This window comes from Salvelinus alpinus, chromosome 16 (assembly GCF_045679555.1).
Source record: "Salvelinus alpinus chromosome 16, SLU_Salpinus.1, whole genome shotgun sequence".
Classification (NCBI taxonomy): domain Eukaryota; kingdom Metazoa; phylum Chordata; class Actinopteri; order Salmoniformes; family Salmonidae; genus Salvelinus; species Salvelinus alpinus.
In genome coordinates this window covers 38475182-38489248 of record NC_092101.1, presented here as the reverse complement: position 1 = coordinate 38489248, position 14067 = coordinate 38475182, and the positions used below count along the sequence as shown (strand labels likewise).

General features: G+C 39.1%; 1 pseudogene; it reads right to left on the bottom strand.

The window, feature by feature from the left end:
• Positions 1–1663: 1663 nt before the first annotated feature.
• LOC139540620 (cytochrome P450 2J2-like) lies at positions 1664–13451 on the bottom strand (annotated as a pseudogene).
• Positions 13452–14067: the final 616 nt, after the last annotated feature.

Sequence of the window (14067 nt, the reverse complement as noted above, 5' to 3'; positions counted from 1 at the left end):
ATCCCATCCCCATCAAAGTTGCCCAAAAGCTAATCAAAACAGAATAGTTTTTTATTTCTTAATCAGCTTTAGATGTAAAGGCTTTTTTTGAAATGGTTCGGGAATTGGTAATGTAAATTTAAAAAAATGATAATATTCACTCACAGCATCTTTACTGTGTTGCACTTTGACATTGAGAACGGACAATTATTTATCCAAACTCATGATGTAACGGTTTTTGTCGTCTGAAGAAGAGTAGTCGGACCAAAGCGCAGCGTGGTAAGTGTTCATGCTTTTTTATTAGAACAGAACACTATAGCAAAATAACAAGAGAAATAAATGAAACCGAAACAGTCCTGTAAGGTGCAAAACACTAAACAGAAAATAACTACCCACAAAAACCATGTGGGAAAAAGCTACCTAAGTATGGTTCCCAATCAGAGACAACGATAGACAGCTGTCCCTGATTGAGAACCATACCCGGCCAAAACAAAGAAATACAAAACATAGAAAAAATAACATAGAATGCCCACCCAAATCACACCCTGACCAAACCAAAATAGAGACATAAAAAGCTCTCTACGGTCAGGGCGTGACACATGAAAATATATGAAGTGTGGTCTAACACTAATTAGGGATATCCAATTAACAGTACCTTGTAAGCCTTAAATTCAATCAAGCTTGAAGGCAGCAGGGAGGAGACCACAATTAGCCCACATTAACATTGCAGACTTTTATCCAACCTGCCTCGGATTCTGATTAGTGTATTTAAACTCATAACACCCCCCCCCCCCACACACACACACCTTTCTTGGAAAACAAGAGATATTTTCCTGCAATTCTGCACATTTTGCCATAGGGCGTAACATTTTGCCATTTTAAAGCAAGTTTGCTGAAAGAATTTTTAGCAATTTTATAGCTAATTTCATGCAATTATACACATTTTGCCATAAGGTGGAGGCAAATGTTTGCAGCTTATAATATGGTAACTGATGATCAATGGGCCCCACCCCAGTCGGTAATTCGACCATGCTTACTACAAGTTAAGATAGCTGTCCGCTAGACTAACTTACCAATCTTAAAAACTTTAGCTGACATTGGCAAATTGTGAGTGCTGATGCAGAACCAAATTTCAAAATTGCACCTTGTGTATTCTATTATTCTAACTCTCAACAGTAAGTTGAGACACTGACTGAGTTCCACAAAAAAAATCATTAATATACTGCATATACATGTATATTTTTTTTTATTCGTCCGCTAGCCTACAAAATGGGAGTCACTGCCTGTTGCCCATCCCTGTTGTAAATTAAGTACATGATTTACGTTGAAAGTCTAAAACACACTACTGCATTATCAATCTAATCTTCCCTTCTTCATCAAGTTCAAGCTAGGACTACAAAACATGGTTTGAGACCTTGATATGTCGGCTATTAGTGGTATATGCAGTGTCATTACATAATTGTATCAGTACTACTATCCTTACATAAGTGTGTTTTCTCCATCTGTAGCCCTTTCAGTTTTTTGGTGTGATGAAAGAATTACACTTTGGTTTTTGCTATTTCCTTTCAATTTGTGTCAGACAACCAGGTGAAGGAAGCTTCTAATAATCAATGACTTTAGTTGATCAATCAAGTACAAGGGAGGAGAGAAAACCTGCAGACACTTGGCCCTCCAGGAATTGAGTTTTCACCCCTGCAAAATGCTGTGGGGGCCTCATCGAAGTGTTGCACACAGCTGGTAGGGCTTGGGACTGTGTGTAGATCCCATCTTAAAGTCCAGGCTGGGTTCCACCCCTGGGGGAGAGGAGAAGGTGAAACTCTGCAGCAGGGAGGTGAAGAACAGGAACAGTTCCATCTTAGCTAGCTGCTCCCCAGGACACACCCTCTTAGCTGATGGGAGAATCAATCACAGAACACCTTCTCTAACTCTCAGTGTAAAGTATAAAACAGTAACTATGCTAGCACTAACATACTCTAGCTATAGAGACAAGTCAATGATTCAACTTCAGTTAAACCGAGTCAACTATTACCATGTAAGGAGGATGAGTTGTACATGTGCTATTTCCTGTAGGGCAGCATCATTTGGCACCAATCTGGGGTCAAATGACATGGAAGAGATGTAGTACCATATTACATAAAGAGAACGGTAGGATAAATGTAGCACAGTATTACCTAAAGAGAATGGAAGGAATGCGTCTCTCTTCCTGAACTTGCCCTCCTGATCCAGGAAGTGTGCAGGGTTGAAGGTGTGAGGGGTCTCCTACTCTGACTCATCAAACAGGACAGACTGGAGGGTACCTAACACCCTGGTGTTCTGAGGGGACAACAAAACAGACATGATCTCATCAACTCACTGTATTATTTATTAGATACAACTAGTACACAGTGTACACAGTGTTATGGCAACAAAGCTTTATGTATAGTTGAAATTAGTAAGGGATAAACGCAGACATTCTGTACATTATCTAGGAAATTATGGGCAACGCTCCCGAGTCCATTTGCGATGTTAATTTTTCAAAGGTAATGTACATTACGGATGTGTTTATCCAACTTATACCACAGTTGTGAAAGAAAACAATACTCAAGCACAAATTTACTGGTATGTTTAGGCGCATATTGTGTCATGATTTCAAAGTGTCCTGATATCTTTTCCAACTGTCCTGATATCTTTCCCAACTGTCCTGATATGCCCATTCTAGAATGCCCTTTTAGCCAATCAGAAACGAGTATTCAACAACGCTGTGGTATCTAACTCTTTTTCGAATGTTGTTATGGACACAGTCAAACAACGGAAGTGATGGATTTGACGGATGGATTCGCTAAACTGCAGCACTCCATTGGCAAACTTGCCAGAGTAAATTATTTGAAAGAGTCAATTTATAAAGTCATGTAAACAAGTGTAAGTGTATATGTGTAATTGTATTTTTTATTTAATTCAAGTTCGCTAACGTTAGCTAGACCTACTAGTAGGCTAGTTCTGTTGTGCTAATAATGTTAGTTGTTTTGTGGTAGAGTTAATTAAGGCCCAGGCCATCCACCAAGCCAATAACTACAGCCTAATGATACATGTAATGATAAAATATAGGCTACATAACTATAAAACTTTGTTGAGCATCCACACTAGAGGACAGTTGATAGTTTATTGTTTTACAGTTCTACATTCCTACAGTCCTACACCTGTCAATCAACTGATCAATGCATCCTACTTCTGCCTATGAATAATGTTGTAACACAAGACCAGGTTTCTAACACACAGATATTGATTCAAACCATTCAGTGCTTTCAGGATGTGTTCATTGTCATAGTGACAACTGAAAATAATACTTCAATGTAAATGTAGGTCTAATGAAAAATTATGTAGTAACTTGTATTTAAATGTAGCAATTCAGCAACAAACACTGTTTGGCCTGCACATATTTTACAGCATGTAATGGCCTCATTGCTCAAATGGTTTGCAAGTGATTGCCATTGGTCTAATGGTTGTTAATTCCTTTGGGTCTTCTTTTTCACTGTGATCATCTCTGTATGTCTTGTGCACCTATTTGCAATGCATCCGTGTAACATGCATTTTCTACGCTGTAGGCCTGTTCCACCTTCAGCAATTAGCAAGAGCAAGCCAACTTCTTTCCCGGGATAGACTAGTAGGCCTAGTATAAATACATGTTCTTTAGCTTTGTAGCCTATAGATTTTCCTGGGATTTCACGAGAAGTGGAATGGCCTATAGCCTGTTGCGCAAGGGAACCGATGAGAGAGGCTAGTGATCTGTTGCCAAAGTAAGAAGCTAAATATTAGCTAGATATTAGGCCATTCGTTAGCTAAATATTAGCGATATAAGCTAAATATTTACCTGTCAAAGTTCAAGAAAAATAAGATAACAGATTATCAAATGACAGATCTGTAGTGCGTTTCTCCAGGCTGCGCTCTGTGGTCCCCAGTCACGCAAAGCTCCACAGTATGGATTAGGCCTATGTTTTTAGACAAGAAAATGATTAAACAATGGGCTACAACAACAGAGTGCAATGAGGAGTGAGTTGTTGTTGTCAAGAGAATACGCAATTATTGTCCATGGGCTGTACACTTCAGTGATGCAGGCTAATTTGAATAACCACTCATGTCCTGTTTTGTTTCATGCTGAAATAACTGCATGCCAACAGCCTAGGCCTGACTATGCAACCATTTGGACCAGTTTAGGTCTATTCTAGACCGTTTAGAAGGTCCAGAAAGTTACATTAGCAGGACACTCACTATTTTGTCAGAATGTCATCCGGTATTAAGATACAGTAGGCCTACTATTGAAAATAGGGGCTTCACCTTTCCTACACTATTTCACATTCAGCAAGCAAGAGCAAGCGTGCACCTCTCTTCCAATAGGCTATTAGTAAGTTGCTTCCACTCGTTCTGTGGCCCTTGTTAAGGTCAATGGCATCTGTCAAAGGCATCATGAACCTTATCAAGTACCAGGACATTTCAGCCACAAAACTGGTTGCCACTGCCATGACATTGACACTTGTCCACAAGCAGATCTTCCAGCAATACAATAACCTCAAGCACACATCAAAATCCACAAAGAAATGGTTAGATGACCACAAAATCAACATTTTGCAATGGCATCTCAGTCTTCGAACTTGAACCCCATTGAAAACCTGTGGTTTGAATTGAAAAGGGCAGTCCATAAGCGCAGACAAAGGATATCAAGTATCTGGAAAGATTCTATATGGAGGAATGGTTTAGGATCTCTTCCAATGTCTCATAAAGCATTTTAGAAAAAGGCTCAGTGTCATTATCCTCACAAGGGAAGGGTGCTGGAGTATTGAAAACTGGGTATCCAATCATTTTGACCCTTATCTTAAAAAAGGTATTACTTGTTAAACCAAATCTCTTTCTCTGAGAAATTTAATTAGTATAAAATAATAACATTTGTCACTTTTTTTGCATGCAATACTACAGCTCAGTTCAGATGTGATTAATGAGGAGCATCCAGATGCTGCACTTGATGAATTTATGAAATTGCTTTTTCCAATTATTGATAAACATGGACCTGTTAAGAAACTGACTGTTAGAACTGTTAAGGCTCCATGGTTTGATGAGGAATTGAAAAACTGTATGGTTGAAAGAGATGGGGCAAAAGGAGTGGCTAAAAAGTCTGACTTCACATCTGACTGGCTGACTTACAGCAAGTTGAGAAATGATGTGACTAAACTCAAACAAAAAGAAGAAGAATCTGTTTTATGAAGCCAAGATCAAAAAACTGTGGAGTATTTTAAATGAAATTATGGGCAGAAAGACAAATTCAACTCCACCTTTCATCGAATCAGATGGCTTATTCATCACAAAACCATTTGATGTTGCCAGTTATTTTTATGATTACTTAATTGGCAAAGTGTGCAAAATTAGGCAGGAAATGCCAACAATAAACAGTGAGCCATTGTACTCATGCAGAAAAAAAGACCTATCAGATTGCTGCCAGCTCATAGCAAACTGTTGGAAAAAAATGCATTTGACCAAATACAGTGATATTTCACTGTAAACAAATTAACAACAGACTTTCAGCATGCTTATAGAAAAGGGCACTCAACATGTAATGCACTGACAGAAATGACTGATGATTGGTTGAAATACATTGATAATAAGAAGATTGTGGGAGCTGTACTAATAGATTTCAGTGCAGCCTTTGATATTATTGACTATAATCTGTTGTTGAGAAAACGTACGCCACCGGTCAAAAGCTTTAGTACACCTACTCATTCAATTGATTTTTCTTTATTTTTACTATTTTCTACATTGTAGAATAATAGTGAAGACATCAAAACTATGAAATAACACTATTAAATAACACTACAACTATTATAAAACCCTTTTGCAATTATGTTAGCACAGCTGAAGACTGATGTCCTGATTAAAGAAGCAATAAAACTGGCCTTCTTTAGACTAGTTGAGAATCTGGAGCATCAGCATGTGTGGGTTTGATTACAGGCTCAAAATGGCCAGAAACAAAGAACTTTCTTCTCAAACTCGTCAGTCTATTCTCGTTCTGAGAAATTAAGGCTATTCCAGGCGTGAAATTGCCAAGAAACTGAAGATCTCGTACAACGCTGTGTACTACTCCCTTCTCACATGGAATTGCCTTCATTTCTCAGAACAAGAACAGACTGACGAGTTTCAGAAGAAAGTTATTTGTTTCTGGCCATTTTGAGCCTTGGATTAGCTAACACAACGCTCCATTGGAACATAGGAGTGATGGTTGCTGATAATGCGCCTCTGTACGCCTATGTAGATATCCCATTAAAAATCCGCCGTTTCCAGCTACAATAGTCATTTACAACATTAACAATGTCTACACTGTATTTCTGATCAATTTGATGTTATTTTAATGGACAAAATTGTGAATTTCTTTCAGAAACAAGGACATTTCTAAGTGACCCCAAACTTTTGAACGGCAGTGTAACTCAGAGGGTTTTCTTTAATGGAAGCTTCTCTAATGTCAAACATGTAAAGTGTGGTGCACCGCAAGGCAGTTCTCTAGGCGCTCTACTCTTTTCTATTTTTACCAACGACCGGCCACTGGTTTTAAAGAAAGCATGTGTGTCCATGTATGCTGATGATTCAACCATATACACATCAGCAACCGCAGCTAATGAAGTCACTGAAATCCTTAACAAAGAGTTGCAGTCTGTTTTGGAATGGTTGGCCAGTAATATACTGGTCCTGAACATATCTAAAACTAAGAGGATTGTATGTGGTACGTATCATTCCTTAAGTTCTAGACCTCAGCTGAATCTGGTAATGAGTGGTGTGGCTATTGAACAAGTTGAGGCGACTCAATTACTTGGGGTTACCTTAGATTGTAAACTGTCATGGTGAAAAAATATAGATTCAATGGTTGTAAAGATGGGGAGTAGTCTGTCCGTAATAAAGAGATGCTCTGCTTTTTTGACACTACATTCCACAAAGTAAGTCCTGCAGACTCTAGTTTTATCTTATCTTGATTATTGTCCAGTCATAGGGTCAAGTGCTGCAAAGAAATATCTAGTTAAGCTGCACGTCTTGCTCGTCAATGTAATGAGAATGCTAATGTTAATATTATGCATGCCAGTCTCTCTTGTTTAAGAGTTGAGGAAAGACTGAATACATCACTTCTTGTTTTTATAAGAAACATTAATGTGTTTGAAATTCAAAATTGTTTGCATAGTCAACTTACACACAGCACTGACACACACACATATCCCACCAGACATGCCCCCAGGGGACATTTCACAGTCCCCAGGTCCAGATGAAATTCAAGGAAAAGTACAGTATTATGTTGAGCCAAGAGTGCATGGAAGTCCCTTCCAACTTATATAGCGCAAGTGAACAGCAAACCTGGTTTAAAAAACAAATAAAGCAACACCTCACAGCACAACTCCTCTCCCCCATGTGACCTACTTGTTGTGTGCATGCACTGACATTTATGTGTAACTGATAGATGCACACACACACACACACACACACACACACACACACACACACACACACACACACACACACACACACACACACTACATGTTCATGTTTTTAAATGGATGTAAATAGTAAAGTCTTCAGTTTGTAATGTATTTTTCGTTATGTGTTGGACCCCAGTAAGACTAACTCTCGCCATTGTGTCGGCTAATGGGGATCCTAATAAATCAAATCGATTTTTCCTTTGCCATCCTCAGTGGCAACGTTCTTATCCCTTGCTTGCTGCTAGTTAGTTTACTAGCTACGGCTACATAGTCACAACCTCTGCAAACAGAATAAAAGCAACGTTTATTGCGTCAGTTTGTTTAAGCTTTTTATCCTGCTTATACCAGTTGCCAAAGAAAACAAGACTAAGCACATTTCCGTTGATAGTTTCATTTATATAGGCAAATTCGAACTTTCTCAACTTTTGGTTTGCCATAGACCGGCGATCCAGTCGTTCATTCGAATAGTTCTATATTTATGGACGCGACCCAGTTGTTCGTTCTTTATGTTCCATTGCCATGCTCACTGGCAATGTTCTTATCTAGCTAGCTACAGATAACACAGTCACAATCTCTGCAGCCAAAATAAGAGCACAGTAGCCATTTTCTATTGACATTCATTTGGATACATCCATAACAATGAGCTGATAAGGCCGATTTTGCCTGGCATACAGTGGCTTGCAAAAGTCTTCACCCTCCTTGGCATTTTTTTCCTATTTTGTTGCCTTACAACCTGGATTTAAAATAGATTTCTGGGGGGTTTGTATCAATTGATTTACACAACATGCCTACCACTTTGAAGATGCAATTTCTTCTGCAATTTTAGTCTCATCTGATCAGAGTACCTTCTTCCATATCTTTGGCGAGTCTCCCACATGCCTTTTAGCAAACACCAAACATGTTTTCTTTAAGCAATGGCTTTTTTTGTCCACTCTTCCATAAAGCCCAGCTCTGGGGAGAGTACAGCTTAAGGTGGTCCTATGGACAGTGTTACAGATACAAGTATTATGTGTGTATCCTGTGTTTCTTTTCTCTCCTTCTCCCCTACTCACAGGTGACAATCATCATTCCCCAATCAGTCATCAATCAGTCGCTAATTGGAAGACACCTGCTCCTTTTCTCCTACCCAATCACATTCCCTTTCCCTTGGTTTAAAAACCCTGTCAGTTGTTTTCTCTTGAGCTTAATTCTCTTTGTCAATGCCATCTGTCTGTAGATCTCTTGTGTGGTTTAGCATCTACATGTCACTTTGTCCCCACCTGTGAGTATTGTGTTTGTTATGGTGTTTGATTGATAGTGGGAAAAGGGGGTAACCAGACAGGTCGCCCATGGGCATACACTACCCGTAGGTAAACTTTGTTAAATACACTAGTTAGAACTGGGCGGACCATCCCCTGTATTTTTGGTTAGTTAGTTAGCTGTTGGTGAAGTAGGCTAGTCTAGCTTAGGGGTGTTTGTGGATACTTATTATTTCTTTCCTTGGGTCCAGCTCAGCCCCTTTTCCTGCTCCCCCCCATTACCGTGTGTTTGTAAATAAACCCTGAGTGTTAGACGGTAGATATTAGTTGTCGTGGTTATTTCGTTCTCACTCTTACTTTGTCACTACTATAATTTGCATGAGTTATGTTACGGGTCCCATTACCATCCACCCTAGACTGTCGGGCCAAAGGGATTCGTAACAGACAGATACTCCAATCTTCGCTGTGGTCCTTGCAGCTCCTTCAGGGTTATCTTTGGTCTCTTTGTTCCCTCTCTAATGCCCTCCTTGCCTGGTCCATGAGTTTTGGCAGGTTTGTTGTGGTGCTATATTCTTTCAATTTTTTAATAATGGATTTAATGGTGCTCCGTGGGATGTTCAAAGTTTTGGATATTTTTTTATTACCCAACCCTGATCTGTACTTCTCCACGACTTTGTCCCTGACCTGTTTTGAGCGCTCCTTGGTCTTCATGGTGCTGCTTGCTTGGTGGTGCCCCTTGCTTAGTGGTGTTTCAGACTCTGGGGCCTTTCAGAACAGGTGTATATATACTGAGATCATGTGACAGACCATGTGACACTTAGATTGCATACAGGTGGACTTTATTTAACTTATTATGTGACTTCTGAGGGTAATTGTTTGCCCCAGATCTTATTTAGGGGCCTTATATCAAAGGGGGTGAATACATATGCACGCACCACTTTATTTTTTATTTTAAATAAGTAATAAAATAAAAAAATCACTTCACCAATTTGGACTATTTTGTGTGTTCATTATATGGAATCCAAATAAAATCCATTTAAATTACAGGTTGTAACACAACAAAGTAGGAAAAAATGCCAAGGGGGATGAATACTTTTGCAAGGCACTGTAGCTAGAAAAGTGTGCCTTCTCGTCAGGACACTCATCAACACTGACTGTTATTTACGAGGAGATAGGATTGCATATCAAACACTAGGCTAGAAGCTAGCTAAATAGTTTGTTGATAGCAAACCTGCCAATATGACAACCAAATAAAAAAATATCAGTTGCTGAAAACAGCTTGTCAAACTAGAAACATGTTGAAGGATTTGACAGATTTAGTGACTGAGGTGATGGGAGAAATTCATGTACAACATTTACCACTTTAGGTCATCAGACGCTCCCCCTAAAAATATGTCTCGGCAAAAACAAATCAATGTTTTTCCTCAATGTATCCAATTTCAGTTTTTGTAGTTGTTGGTTTAACTTTCTGTAACTTTGTAGCAAGTATGGTCTGCATGTGTAGGTGCATATTGCGTGATTGCAAGGTGTCCCGATATCTTTTCCAACTGTCCTGTTATCAGGTTTTAATCTCCATTCTAGAAACTAGTTTTCAACAATGCTGTGGTATAATAATGAATAAACCCTATACTTTTAAGTCCCTATCAGTTTGTGTCCCTATTGGCCCTACTCCCTACCACATTTAAGGCTTCTAAATGAACAAACAGAACACAACACTCTGACAACATACAATACATTGAGTTGCATTTGAGTTATGAGGAACAAATCCTTGAGTGTTGCAGTAAGTGGTCCCTGAGATGACTGACCTTAGGGATGGTGTACCCTCCAACCTCAGTGTCTTTAGTGGCCTTGCGGTATGATATTCCCCATCTTCTGTGTCTCATGGATGACTACATCTATGTAGGGCATGCTGTCCCTGTCTTCCATGGAGGGCTGCCGTGACGACCCAACAACTGCATCCATCTCTGCCTGCACCTTGGCTACATCAGGGATAAAAGACAATGCAAAGAAAGTCATCATGCTAATTAATTGTGTGTGTGCAAATGCTCGCACACATCTTTCTGCATGACCTTCTTTTAATCAATCAAGATCAGAGAAGGCCCCAATAGAGGGTTGTAGAGGTGGTCTATGTCCCTGCTACAAATAGATTCAGAGTGCAGAAGCACAAGTTCTCCAAGTTAAACTCAGCCCTTGTCATCTTCCCACTGTGCAACAAAACACAACAAACTAGATACTTTATAAAAAATATTTAACTTATTGACGATGCTGAAGCCAATTTACCAATGTGTCAAGAAAATGTGATACAGAAATATGGACATGTACTGCAATACAAATAATAGCTTTGAATCCCCATTATTTGGATAGTGAGTGTGCCCGGCCTGCAGCCTAAAATATTCTAATAGTACAACTACTTGCTTACCTAAAAGTACTCCCTAATACAATTTTTTTTATGTAACTCTTCTCCAGTCCCACATCATCATCAACATCATCAGCTGTGTAGTGGAGGGTAAACATACAAAAACACTGTTTACCCACCTAGTGTGGAAAAAAGCATTGAAAATATAGGGAGAAAATATGGGTTGGACCGTACTTTTGTCATCAATCATTAAAAAAAAGATCTACTTGAGAACTGGAAATGAAATGATCCTCCATTGTTAAGACATTGGATGTGTCACGCCCTGACCTTAGTTATCTTTGTTTTCTTTATTATTTTGGTTAGGTCAGGGTGTGACGAGGGTGGTATGTGTGTTTTTGTCTGGTCTAGGTTTTTTTTTATGTCTAGGTTGTGTGTGTAGTTAGGCATACGTAGGTCTATGGTGGCCTGGATTGGTTCCCAATCAGAGGCAGCTGTTTATCATTGTCTCTGATTGGGGATCCTATTTAGGTTTCCATTTTCCAGTTTAGTTTGTGGGTGATTGTCTATGTTGAATGTCTGCACTCGTTATTATTAGCGTCACGTTATTTTGTATAGTTTGTTTCGGTGTTCTTTCGTTGTCATTAAATAAGATGTATTCACATCACGCTGCGCTTTGGTCTCCTCACTACGACAATCGTGACAGGATGAATCAAATGCATTAGTATTTAAATATTAAACAAATGTTGGCTAGAGAGAAAAACAAAATCGTGCAATTTGAAGCCATATGGTATAAAGTGTTACAAGTACTGGAGATATCCACAATATTAGAAATGGGAAAGGATGTTATTGTGAGATGGACAGGATGGGTGTGAATACAGTGGGAGCATGTGGGTCTGAGCAAGTGTGATGTCATTAATGTTTGTTGAAGGTCATGTACTTCCGAGTTGGTGTTTTTGGTCTTTATTTGTCTTTTTTCTCTATGTTGAAGGTTGGGCATTAAGTCCCTGCCAACGTCATGTTTAGTTTACTGGACCTATGTTTGTCAAATGTTAAATGTCTATTATCTTTGTATATGTATATTTGTTTATTTTCTAAACACTAAAATACAATTATAAAAAATAAATAATAACATCGGGAGAATTACTATATTCACTGCGAACGGCATCAGTGTTTACCCGACTACTTTATTTTACCAATACATCAGTGAGTCATCATCCTCAGCATCATCACGATCATCATCATCATCATCCCCATCATCTTCTCTATCTCGTTGAGGAAGCAGTCAATGAAGTCTCTTGGGGACGAGGGGTCGTTGTCCTTCTTGTGCTCCTGAATCCTGATCTTGATGAAGGAGATGACCTCCTCCCAGCCAGAGAAGATCCTTCTGTGAGGACCAGGAACCCGATGCATGACCCACGGCATCATGTTATACATGTGAGGACAGACAATCAATCACTCAATTCCATTTATTTATAAAGCCCTTTTTACATCAGCAGTTGTGACAAAGTGCTTTACAGATATCCAGCCTTAACCCCAAAGAGTAAGCAATGCAGAAGCAGAAACACAGTTGCCAGGAAAAACTCTAGAAGGAAGGAATCTATAAAGAAACTTAGAGAGGAACCCAGCTCAGAGGGGTTGCCAGTCCTCTTCTAGGGTCAATGCTAATATGAACGCCTGTCTAGTTCAGTCATATTTAATGATTATTCTAAATATAATATAATATAAATTAATTAAACAAAAAAGGAGAAAGAGAGAGACTTACTTCAGCCCAAATGCCTCCTTCCAAAGACATAATCTCATTGATAGTGTTCATGAGGGTTTGGAATTGGTCGTTGCTGTATTCAAAGCGGTCACCAAACACAAGACAGCAGATAACATTGGAGACATCGTTGTTAATCAGCATCGGGGGTTGAAGGGTTTTCCTGCATGGGACAAAAGCAACATGGCTCAGCACAAACATCATTTCTTTTTTGCGTGTGAGCCATATCCTTACACTGAACTTCAGTCTGAAATCATTTTTCTGGGTAAGCACCATAGCTTATACAGTTTTGTCCCAAAAATATTTATTTGTGCGAGGACTCCTGATCTCAACTGAATCTGTCACCATAAAAATCAATACATTATTTATCGCTGCGTGTCTTTTACATCCAAAACAGAGGCCTCTCAAGTGTAAACTTAACAATAACAATGTCATTGTAGTGTATACTCAAATCTGTTTTGAAAAGTATACAAATTTCCTTGTGGGGACAATAACATTTGAATTGAACTGTAAGCATATCAAGTACCTTGTTCACTCTAAAAGGCTTCATTCAGACACTGTGCTTCGATCTGGATGGACGGCTCCAAACTCTTCTTGCCCAGTCCAAAGTTCCTCAGTGGATACCCATGGATACCCATTCGTCATAATCACACTTAAGTGTACGAAAAGTTTTCAGTGATCAGTGAAGAAGCAAAAACTTGTACCATATCCTCTCAAATGTAACTAAGAAAGCCTTGGACAAATATCCTTGTCTGAGTTAGAACGGCCCATTCCCTGTTACTGTAGTGTGAGGGAGCTTGATGTTCAAGTAGGTACACCCCCTGGATAGGATGCTATTTGTTGCAGGTTCCTTACCACCCCAATCCAAGAAAATAGGCACCAGGTCAAATGTTTTGCCTTTGGTATGAGTAGACTGGGGATCGAACCCCTAAATGTCCAATTTAGGACTCTAATACACTCAAAGGTACAAGGATGTAATATTTCCACAATATTATATTATTACCAATATGGTCAGTTATCAATTATCAGTCAATAGACATACTGTAAGGTAAGGACAATGTCCTGCCTTTCCAATAAAAACAAGTCATCCAGCACCATAATTTAATCATCATAGTATGCAGTATTGGCAGTGTAAAACGCCTTCACCTAATTACCTTTACTTCCCGATGCTTGACTTCGTGCCTGAGAGATGGTTGATTGAACTCCAGGATATTACTGTAATAACATACTGCTCTCTAGTGGTGTTGAAGTATC